The sequence below is a fragment of the Loxodonta africana genome, chromosome 8 (genome assembly GCF_030014295.1).
Source record: "Loxodonta africana isolate mLoxAfr1 chromosome 8, mLoxAfr1.hap2, whole genome shotgun sequence".
In the NCBI taxonomy this organism is placed as follows: Eukaryota; Metazoa; Chordata; class Mammalia; order Proboscidea; family Elephantidae; genus Loxodonta; species Loxodonta africana.
This window is the reverse complement of record NC_087349.1, coordinates 72723871-72746211: the sequence shown is the minus strand read 5'-3', so window position 1 is coordinate 72746211 and position 22341 is coordinate 72723871. Positions and strand designations below refer to the sequence as shown.

General features: G+C 38.4%; 1 pseudogene; it reads left to right on the top strand.

Annotated features, from left to right (window-relative positions):
* Window positions 1–2061: 2061 nt before the first annotated feature.
* Window positions 2062–4543, top strand: LOC100660954 (protein FAM204A-like; annotated as a pseudogene).
* Window positions 4544–22341: the final 17798 nt, after the last annotated feature.

Genomic DNA, 22341 nt, shown 5'->3' with positions numbered 1-22341 from the left:
CCACGCCTGCGCAGAGCGCTCCTTAAAGATCCAGCAGGAAGCACGACGCACGCGTCCTTCCTCGGCTTGCCCTAAGCCAAAGAGAGCTGCAGAAGCTCTTGTGTGCTTTATGGATCTCCACAACTCAGTTTTTCCAGGCTTGAAAGTAAAATATATCCGCTCTAATGCTGGGAGCTTTAAAAATAGCCCTTCCTCTTTTCCTAAGAGGCGATTTCCTATTGTAAATGGCGAAAATATACACGCCCTCTGTTGTGCAGCTTCGTGGCCCACACTCTGGGAGTCGTCCCTGGCACCTGCCTCAGACACCGTCCGGCAGTCAAAAAGTTCCGTGTATTTTAACTTAGCACTTCTTGCCCACTAGAAGGAGAAACTGCAAGCGAACAGGACCTCTGGATTTTGTTTGGTTTTGTTCATGCTCTCTCATATGCAGGCAGGTTAACTGCTCTAATAAACCGTATGTAATTTTTTTTTTTTTTTTTTAATAGTTTGTACATTTTTTGACATGCGTTAAAAAGTAAAAGCAAGTCTCAATAGACAACAGAATCTATAGTATAAAAATACAATGCAATCGCATGTAGATATAAATGAATAGTTTATATGTGCCTTGAAATGGAAGGAAATAGACAAATTGTAAGCAATCGTTTGTGAGACTGCTTAGAAAAAAAAAGTCGTCAAAATGTGGGATCACTCAAACGCCCATCTTCCCCTTTCCTCTCCAGTCTGATACCAGCTGCCACTCAACACTTCTATGACGCTAGACACTTGAACATAGGTCAGATCTCACAAGTTGAAAGGACACCATCCTTTAGATTGTTAAATAGGCAGGCGCCATGGCCATAGGGTTGGAGGTCCACAGGGCACCCTTCTTACCTGCCGAGCAATAATTAAGGGTTTCCCACTAGCCTTTCAGAATGCCAGCTGCAAGTCAGGTACTTCCTCTGGGTTCCCCCTCACTTTTGACTTGCTGGCTCCCACTGCTCTTTTTGGTTTGATAATGCACTTGAAATTCTCAGGAATGTGCTATACTTACATTTACATTTCACCACAGCCTTCTGCAACAAAGAGAGTTTTATTGTGACATGCCAGATAACAAAAATGAGAAATTGGCCGTAAGCACTCAGACTATAACAGACTAAAATGTAAAGACATGCAATCCATAAGTGCTTTCTATGCATTTTTGACAGTTACTGATTCATTATGAGTAAGAGTCTTTCAACATGCCCTTTACAATCATTGAACATGTACCTGTGAGTAAATTACTTACAGACTATGACTGGTTAAAGTAAAGACAAAGAACTAAGATCATGATTGGGTGAGCTTTTCTTGTTTTTCTCTTCTAGCAAATTGGTCTCTTGGCTCAGGAGTCCTGGGTCTGTCATATGATGGTGACTTTTTATTTGTTAAATGTGGGCTATGTGTGATGTTGTGTAGATCTTTAACTTGTTTCTTGGGGTAAATTGTTACTTAGTTTTGACATGCACCTCTACAGTCCATTGACCTGGTTGGAGCAACTCTGTCCTGCTCCTTTAATGTAGTTTCCTATTTTTTGAAGTCCTATAGATTCTGATAAACAAGTTAGCCTTTTTTGGTTATGGCCTGTTGTGGTTAGGTTAACCCTTTATCACTCTCTCCTTTTGATCACTGATTACTGTAAGTACATAGATGATACCTGGATTTTGCTGGGCCCCTAGATGGCAGCCATGGCAGGCACTTTACACTCACAGTCTGATTTTCACCGGATATTGTCTGCTTCTTTGCCTGGGTTGTTAGGTAAGGGTTACAACTCCGTCAGTTGTATTCCAGAAATGGGCAGAATTAATATACATTATTGATTTTGGAGCTGAACATGTTCTAGGGTGCTGGCATTTATTAATTCCAGAGAGTGCACATTTGAACAAAATATAGATTAAGCCAATTAATATTATTATTATTGAAACACCTTGCAGGGGGGCATCTTAAGATGGCTGCTGGGTGACCACTTCCAACTGCAGGCCTATAACCATAAATCAGAGATCCTGATGAACATGAGGTGAAGAATATTGCTTTGCTGAATGAGAAAAGATGTGAAGTGGGCTACTACTTCCTAGCCTAAATGAAAGTGATGTTGAGTTGAATTCTGAAGATGAAGCCACATCAGAAAGCTCTAGCCTTCACTTACAGGGAACTAAAAAAGATCATATGACTAGAAAAACAGAAATCTCAGATTTCTGTACAGATGGACCAAAGACTGAAATAGAGGCAAATGTAAATGCATATAAAGAGTGATCTTCCACAGTTTCCTTACATATCTGGAATAAATTTTAAAAATTACATAAAAAAAATTCTGAACAGAAAACCTCAACCTCAAGTTTCAGGAGGAAAGAAAGAAAACACTCCAGGAAAGGTGTTTATTTTAATTCAGGTAAATTGAAGAATGAAGATATATCTCATAGTGAAAGATCCTCAAATGAAGCCCAGTGGAAGGAGCTTAATCAATATCTTAGACTCAGTAATAGGTTTGACCCCACTGTAAAAAAGAAAAAAAAAAAAACATGACAAGTCAGGTGTTGAAAAGAGCATAGACAAGGCTGTGGAAGACTAGAATATTGGGAAGGCTGGGGAACTCAGTAATCAGCTGGCTACTCGACAGCTTGGTGTTAAAATTACCAAAGCTATCACCTGCCACTACTTTGTAAAAGCCAAAAAGGATGCTGAAAATTCGCAGGTTGTTCAAAAAAAGAAGAAACTTGCATGGAAATTTGAAGCAAAGAAGAGATGGCAAACCAAACTCAACATGGGAATGTAACTTGCCAGAGTTCTTCAGGATCTTTCTAGACTCCAAGTACTTGAAAATATTCTTCTGTGTGTATTAAATGTGTCAAGAAACTGATAGAAGTAGAAAAACTAAGCATAAAATTTAGGAGTTGATTATCAAACCTTTTCAGTCTTTTTCCAAAGAGCTTATACTATTGAAGCAGAGCACTCTGTTATTGGTAAAAGAAATCTAAGCATACACACAGAAACAAATGATAGGATTCATTTATTTATTTATGTAGACTTTATAGTATAAGGCAGCCCTGGTGGTGTAGTGGTTAAGTACTACGGCTGCTGACCAAGAGGTTGGCAGTTGGAATTCGCCAGGCACTCCTTGGAAACGCTATGGGGCAGTTCTACTCTGTTTGGTTTTTAGTTTTATAGTATAAAGTCAATTTTACTTTTTATCCATTTGGCATAACATAGCCAGTGAGTTCCTTGTACTTTTTTTGTCTATTTGGTTTAACTGCACTTGTTCTGGAATTTGCTTTTTAAGATTGGTATTTGTTTACCATAGATGGTCATAAGTGCTAAAGAAATCTCACTTGGTACTGTCTTTTACAGATGATTGTAATTATCTTTTTTGGGGGTTAATTATCTTAATGTTATAAAAATAGTTATTGACTTCTTTATTGGGAGGTAGTAGATATTTCACAGTCAAATGGTAAAAGCAAATGATTAATTTTTGTGTACCTTCATTTCAATAAAAACATCACAGACTGTAAAAACAAACAAAAAAATAAACAAAGCAATGCTTTGTAGGAATGAGTAAGCCCAAGATCCTATTCCTTGGGGGAGCCATCCAAATAAATCTAGGGTTTGTAAATGGGGAATAGTATATAGCCAAACAGCCTGTTGTCTAATTTTACGGCTATTTTTTTCTACAATTCCAGAAGCATTTATCTAAGAGCAATAGGATGTATTGGCTACCACACATACCCCTCCTTGCTGTGCCAGTAAGAAGTCTAATAGGATCCGATTGCCTAAGGTAATCTTTGCCAGAGAACTTGTTGCCATGAAGTCAATTCCGACTCGTAGTGACTGTATAGGACAGAGTAGAACTGCCCCATAGGGTTTCCAAGGAGCAGCTGGTGGATTCAAATAGCTGACCTTTTGGTTAGCAGCCAAACACTTAACTGCTGTACCACCAGGGCCCCACGAAGTGTCATCCCACTGTATTGGCCAGGAATCAAACCTCGGTCAACTGCTTGGAAGGCAGCTGTGCTCATCACTATACCATCAACGCCATTGCTGAGTTAGAATCAACTTGATGGCAATGGGTTTGCAAGAGAGGTTAATGAGTTTTGTTGAGCTGACGTTCCATCAGCAACGTTATCAGCTATTTATGCCACTGTAGCAGACAGATTTTATAAAGGTTTTTCTAATTCTATTATACCATAAACCCACTACCGTTCAGTCGATTCCAAGTCATAGTGACCCTATAGAACAGAGTAGAACTGCCCCATAGAGTTTCCAAGGAGTACCTGGTGGATTCGAACTGCTGACCTCTTGGTTAGCAGCCGTAACACCTAACCCCTACGCCACCAGTATTTCCCTAGTATACCATATGAGTGAATTAATGCTCTTAAAAATGATCAACCCCATCTTGGCTGTTATTCTATGGGATTCTCATATACTTCTCTTTGGATTATTGAAATTTGTTTGATACTCCTCATCCAATGTTGACTGGTGCTTTTGGAATAAATGTTAAAAGTAGTACCTGTTGGTCCTAAGGTTGATTACCCTTACATTCTCCACCCATCTACACATGGAATAGCCTATGATGAGGACTGTTTCTAGGAAAGGGTTGTTTAAACCACTGTTATTTGATCCCCCACATAGGAACACATGACCCTAAGGGGCACAAATGACAGTATTGGTACAAGGGTCAGGAATAGAAAAATTTACATGAGTTAGCCATGTAATTGCATATTGTTATTGTTATTGCATATTTGAAGTTTTCCAAACTTAAGTTCTAACTTAGTATAATTTTCAGAACAGGGATTGTCATTAATAGTTTTATTGTAGTTGTCATATTTAGGATATGGCTCATTTCAAGTTTTTAAACAATTCTGATATCAATGATCATAATACCTAGGTGATTCAGGATAGTATTCTATAAAATATAGTCCTAATTCTCCTTCCTGTACACATGAAACTTGGGGGCTAACTACTTTTGCTCCTTTACAATCTATAACTAGGTATACCTGTGAAATTGTAGCAAGGAATATTTAGGTAAAATGGCATGTTAAGGGGATGCCACAATTTAACCCTTAGTGCTCATTTTAGGACAGAGATAGAATTTGTTGTTGGTGAAGGGATAACATAGTAGTTTAATATTGGCGAAGCTAAGGGATCTGAATTGTTTTGTACAGAATTAAGATTATGATTACATATCCAACAATAAGTTAAATTCCCTGCACCAGCAACTGATTGAGCTAATTTTACAAATCCATTTTCTTCTCAGGCTGAAGTTAAGACACATATGGAGAAGACTAGAGTTATATTAATTAAACCTGTAATAATATAGATGAATAACAGACAATGGATGAAATATAGCAACTATCAGGATTATTGCTATGACTAAACAGACTAAACCACAAACTTCAACCTAATGTATTTAACACTCTTGTTTTCAATATACAATAATTACAATAAGGCAAGTTAGCATAAAAAAAAAAGTCCTACTAATTGAGCCAACCCTTTTTTTCTGTTCCTTCACTTTCTGGTGTAGGTTGAATGGAAGGTTCGGCCTTTGGTGGAGGACCATTAGTGGTGGTGTGCAGGCAGCATTTAAAATTCAGCTTTAGTCTTCCTGTTGGTTCAATAACCCATTTAGAAACTTTGGTTTTCTTCAGGTGGGATAGATGTAGCCATAATTTTACTCCCTGTGGATTTAGCAGTACAATCTTTAGTTAGTAGCACAATCTTTAGTTAGTAGCACTAAGTAAGATTTTTTCCATCAAGGTTTGAGGGAATCATTAATTTGATGATGATTCCAATACACATAATCTCCTGGTTCAGGTTTATAAGTTGAAGAATTAGAAATAGTGTGCTTGTTTGATATGCATGTTGCAGCTGGTAAGCATGATCTTTAGCATATTGAACTAAACCTTGACAATATTTCAGCAGATTAGTAGAAAGGCGATTTCACTTAATATTATTAACCCCATAAGGTAAAACCATAGGGCAGCCAGTTATAATTTCAAAAAGTGTTAGTTTGTGAGGACCAAAGGACATTGATCGTAAATCAGCTAAGACCAGGGGAAAAGCTTGAGGCTAAGCCAGTCCTAATCAAGAGGTTAATTTAGCTAATTGGTTCTTTATAATACCATTGGTTCCTTCTACCAGTCCTGAGGATTGAGGATGATATGGACAGTACAAGTGCTGTAGAATGGGAAAAATTTTACACATAGAAGTTACTACTTGCCCAATAAAATGAGTTCCTTTATCATTACAATGAATTCCTGGAGTACCCCAAGTAGGAATTATATTTTCTAAAAGTTTCTTTGCCACAAAGGTGGCAGTGGAATTCCTACAAGGAAAAACCTCTATTCAACGAGAATATCTACAAATCATGACCAATACATATTTGTATCCCTGTGAGGGAGTTAATTGAATAAAATCCATTTGCCATTCGAACATAGGTCTGGTGGAAAAGGGTACCTGCCAACCAGGGGTCTGAGTCCTTTCGCTGGATGAAATTCAGCACAGGTTGGGCATTGTCTGACTACCTTATCTGAAGCCCTCCAAAAATGACCCCAATAGTATTTCTTCATTATTTGCCCTCCCTTATCCTGTCTTAAATGATCTCTTAAATGAAAACTAGTAGCCACTGGGATGTGTAAATCCTTAGGGAGTACATACTGATATTTAGTCCCATGCACAATTTTGTTTGCTAGTTTATCTGGCATCCTTCAGCTTTCCATTGAATTTGTTCAGAGGAAGGGGCAGCTTTTTGATGTAATGACAGGCTATGCCATTTTTCTTCCCCTTTTTCCCTGGATCCTCAAACCAAGGCTCAGGTAAAGGGATATTTTGTGCATTATAACAAATCCGGCATAGGTCTCATCCAAAAAATGTATATGGGGAATGATACCTGTTATTTTCAGTTGTGCCAGCCATTAGCATTAGTCTAAATGCCGGCACTAGTCCACTTCCTACCTCATGTAGATAATAGGCTGCTGCCTTAAAATTTCCCCAGAAACTTTGATCAAAAAAAGGCAATAAGATCTTCCTTCCATATAGATTTGATTTCAGATAGACAGTCTAATAATAATATAAGGTGGGGACCTTGAGGTATTACTGGTCTGTTTGCAGGTTCCACCCATAATTGGGTGGTGGCATCTAGACAACACTCTTCTGGAGCTACTTGCTGGTGTTGTTTTATTATTTGAAAATGTGGGTAAGTTATGAATGCTGATTAGGAGTTAACAAGAGGAGGGGGAAGACCTCAAATTCTTCTATTTAGAATTTTGAGGGAGCCTGTGCTAATTCCCTTAAACGGAGTTGAACTCCTATTTTGCTCATTAGCTGAGACTGAATATTCCTGAAGGGGGGTCTGAGGAGCCAGTTTAGCAGCTTTGTCAGCCAATCTATTTCTCTTTACTTCCTCTCTTTTGGGGTCCCAGTTAGCTTGCATTTTTATTAATGCTATTTCAGTAGGTAATAAGAGAGCTTCCAGCAAATTGGCCACTAAAGTACCATTCTTTACAGCTTGTCCTGAGGAAGTTAAAAATCCCTTCTCTTTCCATAGCATTCTGAAATAAAAAATTATTTCATAGATGTAACAAGAATTGTTATATATATTGACTGGCCTTGTGCCAACTTACATGCTCTTGATAAGGCTATAAGCTCAGCATTTGGGCCAAGGTTACCTCAGGCAAAGGTCCACTCTCCAATACCTCTGCCATGGTAGTGATGATGTATCCTTCTTGATACCTAGAACTAGAAGCTTCAAGTTTTAGATAGGAAACATCTACAAACAGCACAAGTGAAGGATTGGAGAGCAGAGTTTTTTACAGATCTAGTCTAGGAGATAAAAGTTGATCTGTTAAATCAAAACAGTCATGATCAATGTCATTATCAATTAGATCAGGCATGAGGGTAACTGGATTTGAGGCTTCTATGGTGTGTAATCTATGGTTGGGCAAGAAGAGCATCATAGGAAGTTACCTGGCTAGCAGAAAAGTGTTTGGTTAGAGTAGAATTTAAGAAACTGCAAGTAAGACATATACATCTAGATCATCTCCCAGTGCTATATCAGTTTTTGTTTCTACTAGTTTGGCAGTGGCTGCAACTCCTTGAAGACATGGAGGATAAGCTTTGACTATTGGATCTAATTGTATACTATAGTACCCTACAGGTCTATGTCTGTCTCCAGGCTCCTGAGTTAGCACTCTTATAGGCATTCCCTTGTATTTCATAAAGGAAAAGAGAGATATCTAAATAATAGTTAGGGGACCCAAGAGCTGGAGTGTGATTTAGAGATTCTTTTAGTTTAGTTATGGCTTGCACAGCTTCCATAGACAGGTCAAAAGGAAGATTAAGAGATATTACCTTTAAGAGTAAATACATAAAGAGGTTGTGCTAACAAAAAGAAATTTGAAATCTGATCTTTACAAATCCACATAATCCTAAAAATCACTTTATCTGTTTCTTTGTTGTAGGTATAGGGTAGAAAAGGATAGCTTCTTTTTGTTTTGGATCAATTGAGATTCCTTTTGCAGAGATTAAATGACCAAGATATTTTATTTGTAGAAGGGCAGACTATAATTTTTCCCTGGACATATTATGCCAGACGATGTAATAACAGAAGACTATCCTGTACGTTTGCTTGCTTAGTGTTAGAACAGTCTAAAAGATCATCAACACATTGGAGTAACACAGATTTATGTTCAAACTGTAAAGGCAACAAGTCAGCATGTAAAATCTGGAAAATGTGGTGAGGCTGTCAGTGAATCCTTGGGGTATGACAGTTAAGATTATTGTTGATTATTCCACATAAAGGCAAACAATATTTGGCTCTCTGGATGAACCGGAATACTAAAAAAAAGGCATCACAGAGGTCAGCGACTGTAAACCATGTGGTGTCTGGTGGAATTTGGGCTAATAGCAAATGTGGATTTGGAAAAACAGGGGTTTGAGAGATAACAATGTAATTAATAGCACTAAGCTCTTGTACAAATCACTAACAGTGGCTATTAGGTTTTCTGACTGGAAATAGTGGGATATTACAAGGGTTAGTGTGGTTTTTTAGTATATGAAATGATGAATCCTCTCAGTAAAAAATCTTGGATGATAGGTTTCAGTCCTTCCTTTGCTTCAGGTTTTAAAGGGTATTGAGCTACTTTCAGTAAGGGCTTAGTGGGATCTATTTGGACTTTAATAGGTTTAGCTGATAGAATGTGGCCGACATCAGTTGACAAGGAAGCCAAGAATTGTGATGGTATTTGATTTAGAATTTGAGTCTCTTTTTCTAAGGGCAGGGTATCCTTGTCCTTCGATACCAAAAGACCTTGTAATAAACACAGGGTTTATTTTACCTCAGGCAACCGGGTCTTATCTTCTTTTTTCAGCTTCAGAGAAATTGAGTAATACATCCCCTGCGTCTGCAAACTGAATATGGCATTTCCATTTGGAAAGAAAGTCACACCCTAACAAATTTACAGGAGTACTATCACTTAGTAAAAATGAGTGGAAGTCTTCTATTGGCCCTAAAGAAACTGGTATGGGTAAAGAATGAGTTAAAATTTGTTCCTCATTGGAAATCTTTACAACATAAGAAGTCAGAAGGAAGAAGCCTTTACAAACTCACAGCCGTATCCACAAAAAAAAAAAAGGAAGGTATAAAACCAAACCAAACCTCTTGCCGTCAAGTCAATTCTGACTCATAACAACCCTATAGGACAGAATAAAACTGCCCCATATGGTTTCCAAGGACCACCTGGTGGATTTGAAATGCCAACCTTTTGGTTAGCAGCCCTAGCGCTTAACCACTGTCCCACCAGGGTTTAGGCTCCCCATTTATTTGGAGCATTGTTTCTTCCTGTTAGGACAAGAGGACTACTATCAAATTCCTTATAAGTTGCCCCGAATATCATCACATTGATTTTTCTAAAAGTGGAGTTGAAGGAGTCACTTTTTATTTATTAAGCTTAAAACAATCCATTTAAAGTGACCAGGTTTCTTGCAATAGTTACAGACCATGGGAGTAGTATTATTGGTGGGAGAATTCCTTGCTTTGGGTTTCTGTAATTGCCGTAATTGGAGAGCCATTAACTTTTCTTTGTTTTTTTTTTCTCAGCCTCTTTCTTTTGCTGTTCTGTAATTTGGTTTAATTTATAGGCTAAAGTGGCTAATTGAGAAGTATCAATACTGTCCCAATTTAATTGATGCCTTTTTACCATTTGGGCTACTTCAAGATTCAGCCCTCCTACAAATAGTGAATTAAGGGTGACCTTAAAAAAATCTTTTTTTAGGCCCTTCATTAGTAATTTTTAACGCTGAATGTTCTATAAATATTTTAGTTAACCTGTCTATAATTATAGATAGATTCATCTTTTTCTTGATTGCAAGCTTGTAATTTCATCCAATTGACTTTTGGAGGGAAAACTTTGAAGAAACAGTCTATAAGTTCTCTTATTAATTTCTTGGTTTCTGTTCTAACAGTTGTACCTGAGGCACCTATGTGGATACTTAAAGTTTTTTCAGGATCTACTTTAAAAAAAAAAAAAAAAATTTTTTTTTTTCTTACCCATTTTGCTGCTTCTTTCTTTTATCCTCTGATGGGCATCACCAGGTGCTAACAACATGTTTGTTAAATTATAAATAACAACAACAGAACTGACTTCAAATATTTCAGCTAATATCCTAAATTCATGAATAAAGTTGTGGGGATTTTCCCTTGGGTCAGGGAATTATTTTACAATGAGCTAAAGTTCAGCCTTAGACCATGGGTGGAAGGAGACTTCAGTGTGCCCATCTTCGGCCCTCTGTTTAACTACCAAGAGCCTGGTAGGCCCAGTATCTTATGAGCTAGCAAATGACATTTCAGATAAAGCCAAATTCTCTAAGTCTGGATAGAGATTGGAAGGCAATAATTTGACTGAGTCCAGCGTTGTATTGCCTTCCAACCCTTTTTGCAATGTTTGAATTTATTTGGCTTGCTTAGACACTACTTCCTATAGGGAGGAAAATTTGTCACAATATTGTCATTGAGATGGCTCAAAACACCAATTATAAAAAATTTCCTATTGTGGTTGGTTCACACGAGACCCTTGACTTCCTAGTTTACATCTCATCTCAAATACAATATTTAAGCCAAATTAAAATTTCCCCATAGGGACCTCTGTTTAGCCTTACAGTCCTTAGTAAGATTGTGCAATTTTTCGAAATACTGATCAGCAGTGGCAACAATTTTGAACCATATAGGACCAGGGATCCCAGGTGGGGAGGATATTGTCGATCTGGTTATTATTTGCCATTATCTTTTGTTAGCTAACACAGAAAAGAACAGGAGACAAAAAAGAAACACAACCATAAAATTAAGAACTACAGTTTTACCAAAAGACCTCCAGATGGAGCCCTCAAAAATCTCAAAATGAAGCTTCAAACAAAAGTTACCAAGTCTTTTTTTTAACAAAAATATTCTGCAATTATATTTCCTATTATGCAGAAAAGCAGTAAAGTTTGTATTAGACAGCACTTATCTCAGTGGAAGAACCTCTGAAGGCGACGCAACAAAGCAGAATACAATGGATCTCCAGTGGTGCCAATAAGCAGGTCAGGTCTCCTGGAGATCCAACGAGGAATTCGCTAGAGAGGACTCTGCTTGTGCTGTGCCAATCTGTTCTAGGGAAACAGCATTTACCAAAGACTTCTGCAACAAAGAGATTTTCATTGTGACATATCGGAAAACAAAAATGGGACATTAGCAGCAAGCACTCAGACCAGAACCCAAATAAGTACAATCTGTAAGTACTTTTTTTTATACAATTTTGACAGGGGCTGATTCATTATGAGTAAGCGTGTTTCAACTTGCCCTTTACAATCATTGGAACATGTACCTGTGAGTAATTTACTTACAGACTATGATTGGTCAAAGCAAAGACAAAGAACTATGATCACGATTGGGTGAACTTTTACTTTTCTTTTCTAACAATTTGACTTTTTGGCTTAGGGGTCCTGGGTCTGTCATATGATGGTTGCTTTTTATTTGTTATGTGGGCTATAAGTGATTTTGGTAGGTCTTTTTTTTTTTTTAACTTGCTTATTGGGGTAAATTGTTACTTAGTTTTGGTATTCACGTTCACAGTCCATTGAACCAGTTAGAGTACTCTGTCCTACTCCTTGGATGTAGCTTCCTATTGTTTGAAGTCCTATAACCCACCCAGTCCTATAGAATCTGACAAACAAGTTGGCCTTTTGTGATTATGGCCTGCTGTGGTTAGGTTAACCCTTTATCAGATTCTAGCAAGAGGATCAAAATCAGGATCAGTACAGAGAAGTTAAACATGGGGAGTGATCGGGGAGAGTTCCAAACATGAAGGCTGAGGATCCAAAAAAGAGGACGCTACCCTCAAATGTTCATACATGTCTTTCCCCAACTGGGAAATACATGGAGCAACAGTGTCCAGATCTTTTATTGGCTTCATCTTGTAGGCACGATTGACTGAATCACGCTTCCCTCCCTTTCTCCCTGAGGGCAGCTGGTAGCAAGCCATGACAGTGACCTTTCCAGTCAGGCCAGCCCCTGCTCATTAGCATAAATCATCATGAGGTGCCCAGAGTTTTTAAGTATAAAGGCACTGCATTTGCTCAGGAATTTCCAATGGCTATTTCTGAGGACACTACATTTCTGAGGAACCAAGGAAAAAGGCCAAACTGCTTTGTAAAGTGATTCAGAGTCAGAATCAACATGATGACAGTGGGGTTTGGTGGGTTGAATTTTCTCTAATTTTTGTATAATTTAACATGCATTATTTTTCAATAAAAAAAAGTTACATTTTTTTAAATTCTAATGCTTAACCACTTTTCTCTCAATTTATTACTTAACGTAAAACACATTGGGCAAACCGTTGGAATTTACACAGAAGTAAACCTTTCTATGAGAAGATTTCTTTAAAAAGCAGTGTAGTACATGGTCAGGGTCATAGACTTAGGAGCCACACTGCATGGAGGTGAACCCCAGCCCAACCAGGACTTACTAACAGAGTCAGCGGAACACTGAGCAAGATACTTAGCTTCTTTATACAGAAATATTATCTGTAAAATGGAGATGGTAATAGCACATACCTCATAGGGCTGTACAAGCTCAGGAGCCTGATGCTTGGGAGGCACTCAGTAAATATTAAGTGTTATTATTACAAAATTACAGTCTACAGAGCAATGAAGTATTTTAAAGACAGATATTGAACACTGAGTGCATTTGTTCCAGTACTCCTATTTTTCAACATTAAAGCAAATTTTTTTATATATATGAAATTTTAGTTTATTTCACATTTATCTATATTAATGGGGGCATGGTTTTTGCTAACACTTTAAAATAAAGAGGTCTTTTGTAGCACATTTCCCCAATGCGATGTGTCATTTGATTTCTTTGTTGTTGTTGTGTTTGTTTTTAAATTTTTATTGTGCTTTAAGTGAAAGTTTACAAATCAAGTCAGCCTCCTATACAAAAACTTATATACACCTTGCTATGTACGCCTGGTTGCTCTCCCCCTAGTAAGACGCACACTCTTTCTCTCTACCCTGTATTTCTGTGTCCGTTCAGCCAGCTTCTGTACCCCTCAGCTTTCACTTCTCCCTCCCAGGCAAGAGCTGCCCACATAGTCTCGTGTCTACCTGATCGAAGAGGCTAGCTCTCACCAGTATCATTTTCTATCCTATATTCCAGTCCAATCCCTGTCTGAAGTGTTGGCTTTGGGAATGGTTCCTGTCTTGGGCTAATGAAAGGTTTGGGGACCATGACCTCCGGGGTCCTTCTAGTCTCAGTCAGACCTTTAAGTCTGGTCTTTTTACGAGAATTTGAGGTCTGTATCCTACTGTTCTCCTGCTCCCTCAGGGATTCTCTGTTGTGTTCCCTGTCAAGGCAGTCATCGGTTGTAGCCGGGCACCATATAGTTCTTCTGATCTCAGGTTTTATGTGGTAAAAAAAAAAAAAAAAAGTTTTTTTTTTTTTTCTGTCTCTTGGGCTCATAATTACCTTGTGTCTTTAGTGTTCTTCATTCTCCTTTGCTTCATGTGGGTTGAGACCAATTGATGCATTTTAGATGGCTGCTTGCTAGCATTCAACAGTGAAGCACATTTTGAAAGATAAAATTTTCTGAGAAGTTTCCAATTGTTCGGTTAACAGTGATTTACTGAATTCTGATTTCACTGGCAGTGTATGTGCTATCAAATATGAAGGTCATATGATTTTAAGAGTTGTTGGGGAAGACACTGAAAGTGAAATTTTCTCCCAATTCAGAAAACCACTCCACAAAAATAAAAGCGAAGGAACAGTTTTATATTGCATAAGCATTAAATTAGAATGCCATGCATCACAAGTTTGTTGAACCTAGAACAAAAGCTAGGTAGCACCCATATTGCAAAATGGTTCTAGCTCTGTTGGGGACTGTTGTTGTTAGGTGCCAATAGAGTAGGTTCTGACAGATAGCGACCCTATGTACCAGAGAGCAAAACACTGCCTGGTCCTGCACCATCCTCACAATCATCGCTATGTTTGAGCCCATTGTTGCAGCCACCATGTCAATTCATCTCATTGAGGGTCTTCCTTTCTTTGCTGACCCTCTGCTTTACCAGGTATGATGTCCTTCTGCAGGGACTGGTTCCTCCTGATAACATGTCCAAAGTGTATAAAACAAAGTCTCACTGTCCTCTCTTGTAAGAAGCATTCTGGCTGTACTTCTTCCAAGACAGATTTATTTGGCAGTCGATAGTATATTTAATTTATTTAATATCCTTTGGCAACATCATATTCAAATGCATGAATTCCTTTTTGGTCTTTCAGGGCTGAGTGATGACTAAGGCAGTGTCCCACCCACCTAGATCTCATAATTCAATTAGTATATTTACTCTGTCGCAAACCATTGAATAAAAATTTCAATTATTGTGCTTGGAAATAATATACAATCTTTTGATGAGCAGCTGAGTGCTTAACCACTATCCCACCAGGGCTCTTATCTTAACAATAGACATAACTATATTATTTCCATTTTCAAGATAGTTTAACTAACATGCTTAATGTCACATTTAAACCCAGGCATCCATGTCCAGAGCTTTAGCTCTTAAGAACGAAGTAGGGGGTTGTCTTAGCTATCTAGTACTGCTCTAACAGAAATACCACAAGTGGATGGCTTTAACAAACAGAAGTTTATTCTCTCACAGCCTAATAGGTTAGAAGTCCAAATTCAGGATGCCAGCTCCAGGGGAAGGCTTTCTCTCTCTGTCCCTTCATCAACCTTCACTTGGTCTAAGAGTTTCTCCACACAGGAACCCTGGGTCCAAAGAACATGCTCTGCTCCAGTGCTGCTTTCTTGGTGGTATGAGGTCCCCATTTCTCTCTGCTTGCATCTCTCTTCTATATCTCAAAAGAGATTGGCTTAAGACACAATCATATCTCGTAAATCTCATCAACATAACAGCTGCTAATCCATCTCATTAACATCATAGTGATAGGATTTATAACACATAGGAAAATCACATCAGATGACGAAATGGTGGAAAATCACACAATACTGGGAGTCATGACCTAGCCAAATTGTTACATATTTTGGGGGAACACAATTCAATCCATGACGGTAGTCTTGGGAGCATATGATGGCAGAGGGGCTCTTATTCAGCACTCAAATGCAGGGACATTTGCTAGAGGTGATGTATTAGCTAGATTGTAAGGAATGAATAGGAGTTAATCAGAAAAACAAGAGGGAAAGAAAGATTATTGCCATAGCCAATCCCTGAATTTCCTATAATTTAGTCTACTTCAGACTGCAGCGAAAGTTATGCTGAGATAATGGAGTTGCATTGACATGCTACGTAAGAAATAATGTAATAACAAATACCTCAGTCATTTGTTGAACATGTTCTCCATGCCAGGTATGCTAAAACTTCACGTGTTTTTTTTATTTTACCAACACAATAACTTTATTTGGTGCGCACTGTTTTATGAACTGTATTTTGCAGATAGAAAATCAAGCGTAAATTATCTTGCTCAGAGCTACCTAGATGGGAAGTCACCAGCCAGTTTTCAAAACAAGACATTCTCATTCCATAACACATGGCCTTTGCCACTGCGCAAACTATCTCACATCAATCCTTCAGTATACTGTATTTTTATGCAAATATCATGCGCATTACATGTTTTTTGCCTACCGCTCAACCCCCCTTGCTATTTTTGTAAATGAGCTATCTGCACATTACATGTGTGGGCATGTTATTTATGTGGGTGCTTTTTATTGGTGAAAAAATATGGTAATGCCTGTTATGGATTGAATTGTGTCCCCCCAAAATATGTGCCAACTTGGCTAGGACATGATTCCCAGTAGTATGTAATTATCCTCCTTTTTGTGATCTGATGTAATTATCTTCCATTTTGTGATATTATGTAACTATCCCCCATTTTATGTGTTGAAAATCTAAAATCTGTATGAGATGGGATTAGTGTGGAATCTATCTTGAGTCAAATCCTTCAGGTCACTGCCTTAGTCAAGTCACTGTCATACTCAAATCATACCCTTATTCAAGTTACCACCTTACTCAAGTCACACCCTTACTCTAGTCACACCCTTGATTGAGTCATACCTTTTGTCTTACAAGAGATAAAAGGCAAAAGAAGTGAGTAGAAAGTCAAGGGGCCTCACTACCACCAAAAAAAGAAGAACTGGGAGTGGAGGACATCTTTTGGACCCAGGGCCCTGCGTTGAGAACTTCCTAGACCCAGAGGAAGATTGTTGCCTAGACATATGGATCTCTCCAAGGAATGCCGGGCCCATGGATGTTGAAAGGAGACAAGGATCTTCCTCCAGAGCTGACAGAGAGAGAAAGCCTTCCCCTAGAACTGGCACCCTGAATTCAGACTTCTATCCTCCTAAGCTGTGAGAAATTAAATTAATGTTTATTAAAGCTGCCCATTTGTGGCATTTCTGTTATAGCAGCACCAGATAACAAAGACAGCCTCCTTCAGTATAATGTGGTAGCTGTCACAGCAATGGAGTCCTGGCAGCTGACTTCCCTGTGTCTAGAATTCAAATTCTCCTGACATGATGGGTTCAGACACTTAGCATCTCTCCCATGGGACAGAACTGCCATACAGCTTTCTTCCTGTGGGTCAGGTAGGGATCCCTGAGCCAATCAGCTGCAACCAGAGTAATACATTCAAAACATTAGGTGATCACAGGGATGAGTGTTGTACTCTACAAATTAAGAATTCAATTAAAAAACAAACAACAAAAAAGAATTCAATAATTTTTTTTCTTTTTTAAGTAACTTGCCGAAAGTCATCCAGCTTTTAAAAGTGTCAGATCCCAAAGTTGAATCAATGTCAATCTAGTGCAATAATGTTTTATTCTTTTTTCTATATTATGATAATTCACACATATGTAGAAATTTAATTTCTTGATACTTAAAATATCAGAAATTATAGAATTTACTTAAGCACATTAAAGCCTTCATTTTTTCCTTTAATGGCGTAAAGTGTATTTTAAGCCTGAAGGGGCCTGTAAAAGACAAAAAAAAAAGGCTGAAAATTTCAGAAATAGGATATTTTTATATGCAATATTTATGATAGCTTAAGAACCTTTTAGAGGCATTGAGATTATCTTTAAAACCTGTCATTCCAATTTCACACAAACAGCAAACTTTAAGAAGTGTAATTTAGCCTTATTTCATTAGTACCAAGTGGAATGCATTGAAATTTTTCAGACAATCAGGGTTGTTGTTTTTACATCATAGCTAAATGTATTATAACATTTTTGTCAAGAACGTTTCAAAATTAAATCACGGAAGAAAATAAGAGACCTAATTTTATGATCAAAGCATTTTTGAGAGATTTTTATTTTGGAGGAAAATAAACGGAAGCTAGGAACGCTATGAGTCAGAACCGACTGGAGAACATCTAACAACAACAGGAATACACATATGATAATCCGATGTCTTTTCCCTTTCAAAATAGGTTTGTTTGGAAAATAATATGGCAGTTTCTTAAAAAGCTAAACGTAACCTTTACATATAATCCAGCAATTTCACTCTTATGTGTCTACCCAAGAGTAATGAATACCTATACCCACATAAAAACTTAAACTGAAGTGTTCATAGCAATATTATTCACAATGGTCAAAAAGTGGAAACAAAACAAAATTCCCATCAATTAATGAATGGATAAACAAAATGTGATATGTGAATACAATGGAACCTGCTCTGACAATAAAAAGAAATAAATAACTGACATAGCCACAATATGACCTCGAAGAGTGAAAGAAGCCAGTCACAAAAGAATATATACTTATGATTGCATTAATATGAAATGTCCAAAGGCAGAACATAGATTGGTGCTGTTTTTTTAAGGCTGAAGATTAGAATGGGGAGTGAGTAAAGTTGGTATAAGGTTTCTCTTTAGCTTGATGGAAATGTTCTAAAACTTGAGGGCACTGCGTTTTTTTTTTTGTTTTTTTTTTTAATGTTTGTACTACCCTGTAAATATACCAAAATTCATTGAATTATACAGTTAAAATGGGTAAATTTTATGGGATGCAAATTACATCTCAATAAAACTGTTTTTAAAAATGAATTTGTACCTTCTAAAATATCTGGCTCATTTTTAAATTGAATGAGGATGGCTGTTTGGGGCCAGCAAGGAAAAAAACTGAATTCACAGAAGTTTATTAGTCTGTTTTGTAAATTGAACAATTCATTTCCCTAAATAATGAAAAACACCCACTGCTGTGTGTCAATTCAGACTCATACCGACTCAAAAGGACTTCCAAGGCTGTAAATCTCTGTGGAAGCAGGCTGTCAGATCTCTCTCCCGCAAGCCACTGGTGGTTTCCAGCTGCATGCCGGCCTTTCCTTTAGCAGTGGATGGCTTTAACCACTGCACCACCAGAACTCCTTAAATAATGACGTTACTGCTCAAATATTATCAAATATTCCTCTAAATTCATAGAATTTAACAAATTATATATTACAAGTTATAATTACGTGACTCAAATGCTTTGTAATTTAGAAAGGAATGATTATGTAAATCATATAAACAAAACCAGGTATGTCACATAGCTTTATCACCTGCTACAATGTTTTATTTAAAGCTTCTAGATAATAGAAGATTCAAATAAAGCCATGACAGAAAAGGAAAAATAAATAGAAATTTGACGATTAAAGTCTTTCAGATATGTGCAATGGGGACAAGTACGTAAATTACTTGCCAGCCAGACACTTCAATTTCAAAGGCATTTCATAATGCATGTTTCACATTAAACAGTTACTTGATATATATGGATGACTGTTGAAAGGAAAAACATAAAAGATAGAAAAGGCAAAGAAACAAATTCTTCCCCTAGAGTTTCCAAGGAGATTACTGGCCTACTGACAACTTAATTTTTAGCCCAATGAAATTGATTTTATACTTCCGACATCCAGAACTGAAATGTAGTAAGATAATAAGGTAATTATGATCATTAAGTTTGCGTGTCAGCTTGGCTGGGCCATGATTCACAGTGGTTTGGCAGTTATAATATAGTCTGGCAGTCATACAGTGGTGTGATCTCCACCATGATGAGATTTGATATAATGTGATCACTTGCAAAATGGGATCTGCTGTGAGCAGCCAATCAGTTGAAAGGGAGTTTCCTTGGGAATGTGGTCTGCATCCGATACACGTGGACTTTCTGGTAAGGCTCGTGGGCTTTTGCTTGCTCTGGATCCTGCAGCTGGCTCCTGTTCACCTGACCTTTGGTTCTTGGGACTTGAGCTAGCAGTTTACCTGCCGTCTTGTCTGCTGATATTGGCATTCGTTGGTCTTCAAAGTCTGTGAGCCAGAACCCTGTTGTCTGACTTGCCAGTCTTGGCAAGGGGCAGCAGCTGGGGAATCAAACCCAGGGAGCAAGAGAATGCATGGGCACAACACCCCATCATAAGTCCTGCTACGAATCCCAGAGGCCTCAGGGACAGGAGCCATCTTGCATTGCTCTAGGCCCTCCTCATCTCCACTTGCAAGCCTCTTCGATAAAGCTTTGCTCGTGTGGAAAACTCTATGTGCCTTACCTGCTCATTCTTGACCAGTGAGAGGCAAGAACCTTATTCTGGTAACAGCTTCACTCTTTCACAGATTGACTAAAAACTGTCCCATCACTGTGATTCTACATTTTGAATTATTTTTCTTAATAATCATGGAAACCCTGGTGGCATAATGGTTAAGAGCTATGGCTGTTAATCAAAAGGTTGGAAGTTCGAATCCACCAGACGCTCCTTTTGGAAACCATATGAGGTAGTTCTCTTCTGTCCTATAGGGTCGCTATGAGTTGGAATCAACTTGACAGCAACGGGTTTTGGTTTAACAATCATTGGTACAAGTTTCAGTGACAACAGTCAGGAGGGTCTTCATTTGTCCAACAAATCTTACTATTTAATAAATACTAAGAGAAAAAGAAAGCAGTGGAAAATATGTGGGACTTTTGTACTGTTTCAGGTTTGCTTATATGAAAGATTCCCTAAAAGATGTTTTCCAAGGTTGCCCTAACTATTGTTTTTACACCTTAGGGCCCAGTTGATGTGTCCTTGTGAGCCCAGCTCCAGCTGGGCCATGTTTTTTATACTCAAGGACAAGGAATAAGGGCTCTAATTTCAACTCCTAAATCACTCCCTAGTGGAAATGTTAACCCAGTTTGCAAATCGTATATTCAATAAACTTCAGTTTCTATTATAGGCTTAATATGGTTTTTGTTTTAACAACTGTGCACCTGACCTCTATGTTTCCTGTAGTTGTTTTTAAGTACAATCTCTATAAAAGATTGCAGTGAAATCATTGATCATATATAGGTAGTCACCAGACTCTTGGGGAGGAAAGCAGCTACATTGTTCTGGTCTTCCTGGAAGTGAATTATCATCTTGTGAAAGATATGGAGCCTATCTGCTGATTTTCTTACTCTGAAAATGAGCAAACCAAACGATCGTGATTGAATAGGATCTGCTTGACCAAATGTCCAGTTTATTTTCCCCTTATACAAATGAATGCCATGTAGAGATTATGACTGCATAGTTTACTCCTTCTTTAGCAAAATAAGGTCCCTGAGTAGAGAAATCGGTTTGTGCTCGACTGTAACCTAAACCCTCTGGGGCAGTTCTACTCTGTTCTATAGTGTCGCTATGAGTAGGAATTGACTTAAAGGTTAAACAAAAGACATATATTAAAAAAACTCTGGGTTTTCATCCTTCCCACATTAAGTTGTTTTTCCATAATTAGGCTTAAAGATGAAAATCATCTGTCCACCCCCACCAAAAAGTTCCATTTCCTTTTTATTCTACATGATCGGGTGCCTTTTCTGGGTGTGAAAGAGAGGCCACTTATACATATTGTCCACCACGAAGATAATCTTTTTGGAAAATGGGTTAATACTTTATTTTGAAAGAGAAGTTTTAAACTTAGTATTTTTCCTTCAAATAAAAAAATTCATAACTTTTTTTTTTAAAAAAGCTTCCTTTATGCATTGCGAAACCCTGGTGGCATAGTGATTAAGAGCTATGGCTGCTAACCAAAAGGCCGGCAATTCGAATCCACCAGGTGCTCCTTGGAAACCCTATGGGGCAGTTCTACTCTGTTCTGTAGGGTTGCTATGAGTCGGAATGGACTGGATGGCAACGGGTTTATGCAGTGAGCCATCTCCTGTCCTCACCCATGCTTAGTCAAAGTCTCCATTCTCCAAATCTATACGAAGACCTTTGGCCCAAACCTTGTGGTGCCCAACGGTGCCCCCAGACTACACTTTGCTGACCATTGTCTCTTTTCCACTCAGGTAAGAGCACTGGAAACGGAGTCGCTGAAGGCAAAATCCCAGGTGATGGAAACGGGGGCATCCTTTGTTCGCACTGGACCTTGCAAAGCTTCCTTTACCGGACGTCCATCTCAGCAGTTTCTAAGATTACCAAGAGTTCACAAAACCTTTGTTAAAGACTGCAAGACTCAAGGTGCCAAGCTTCATCTCCGGAGCTTTTCCCTTGCCTGCGCAACTGCGTAAAGGACATATAAAGTACTGGAGCCACAGCCGAGACTTAAAGGCGCACCTCGAGCTCCTAGAGGTGGGCGGTTGTTGCTTTCTAACAGGCGGCGGAAGTGAGGAGGGAGGAGTTGTGGAACTGCTAAGGGAAAGGCTCACGTCGTGACTAGAAAGGCCAGGCTGCTCCTCAGAGCCAAGACATGCAGCTCCCCTGAAGGCAGAGTGGGAACACAGGGACAAAGTCCGAAGACAGGAGCGCGAACGGACTGCGGCGGCCCCATCCTCCCCCATCGGTACTGGGGACCCTGAACGTCTTTGGCTCTCGCCCGCCTCGGGAGCG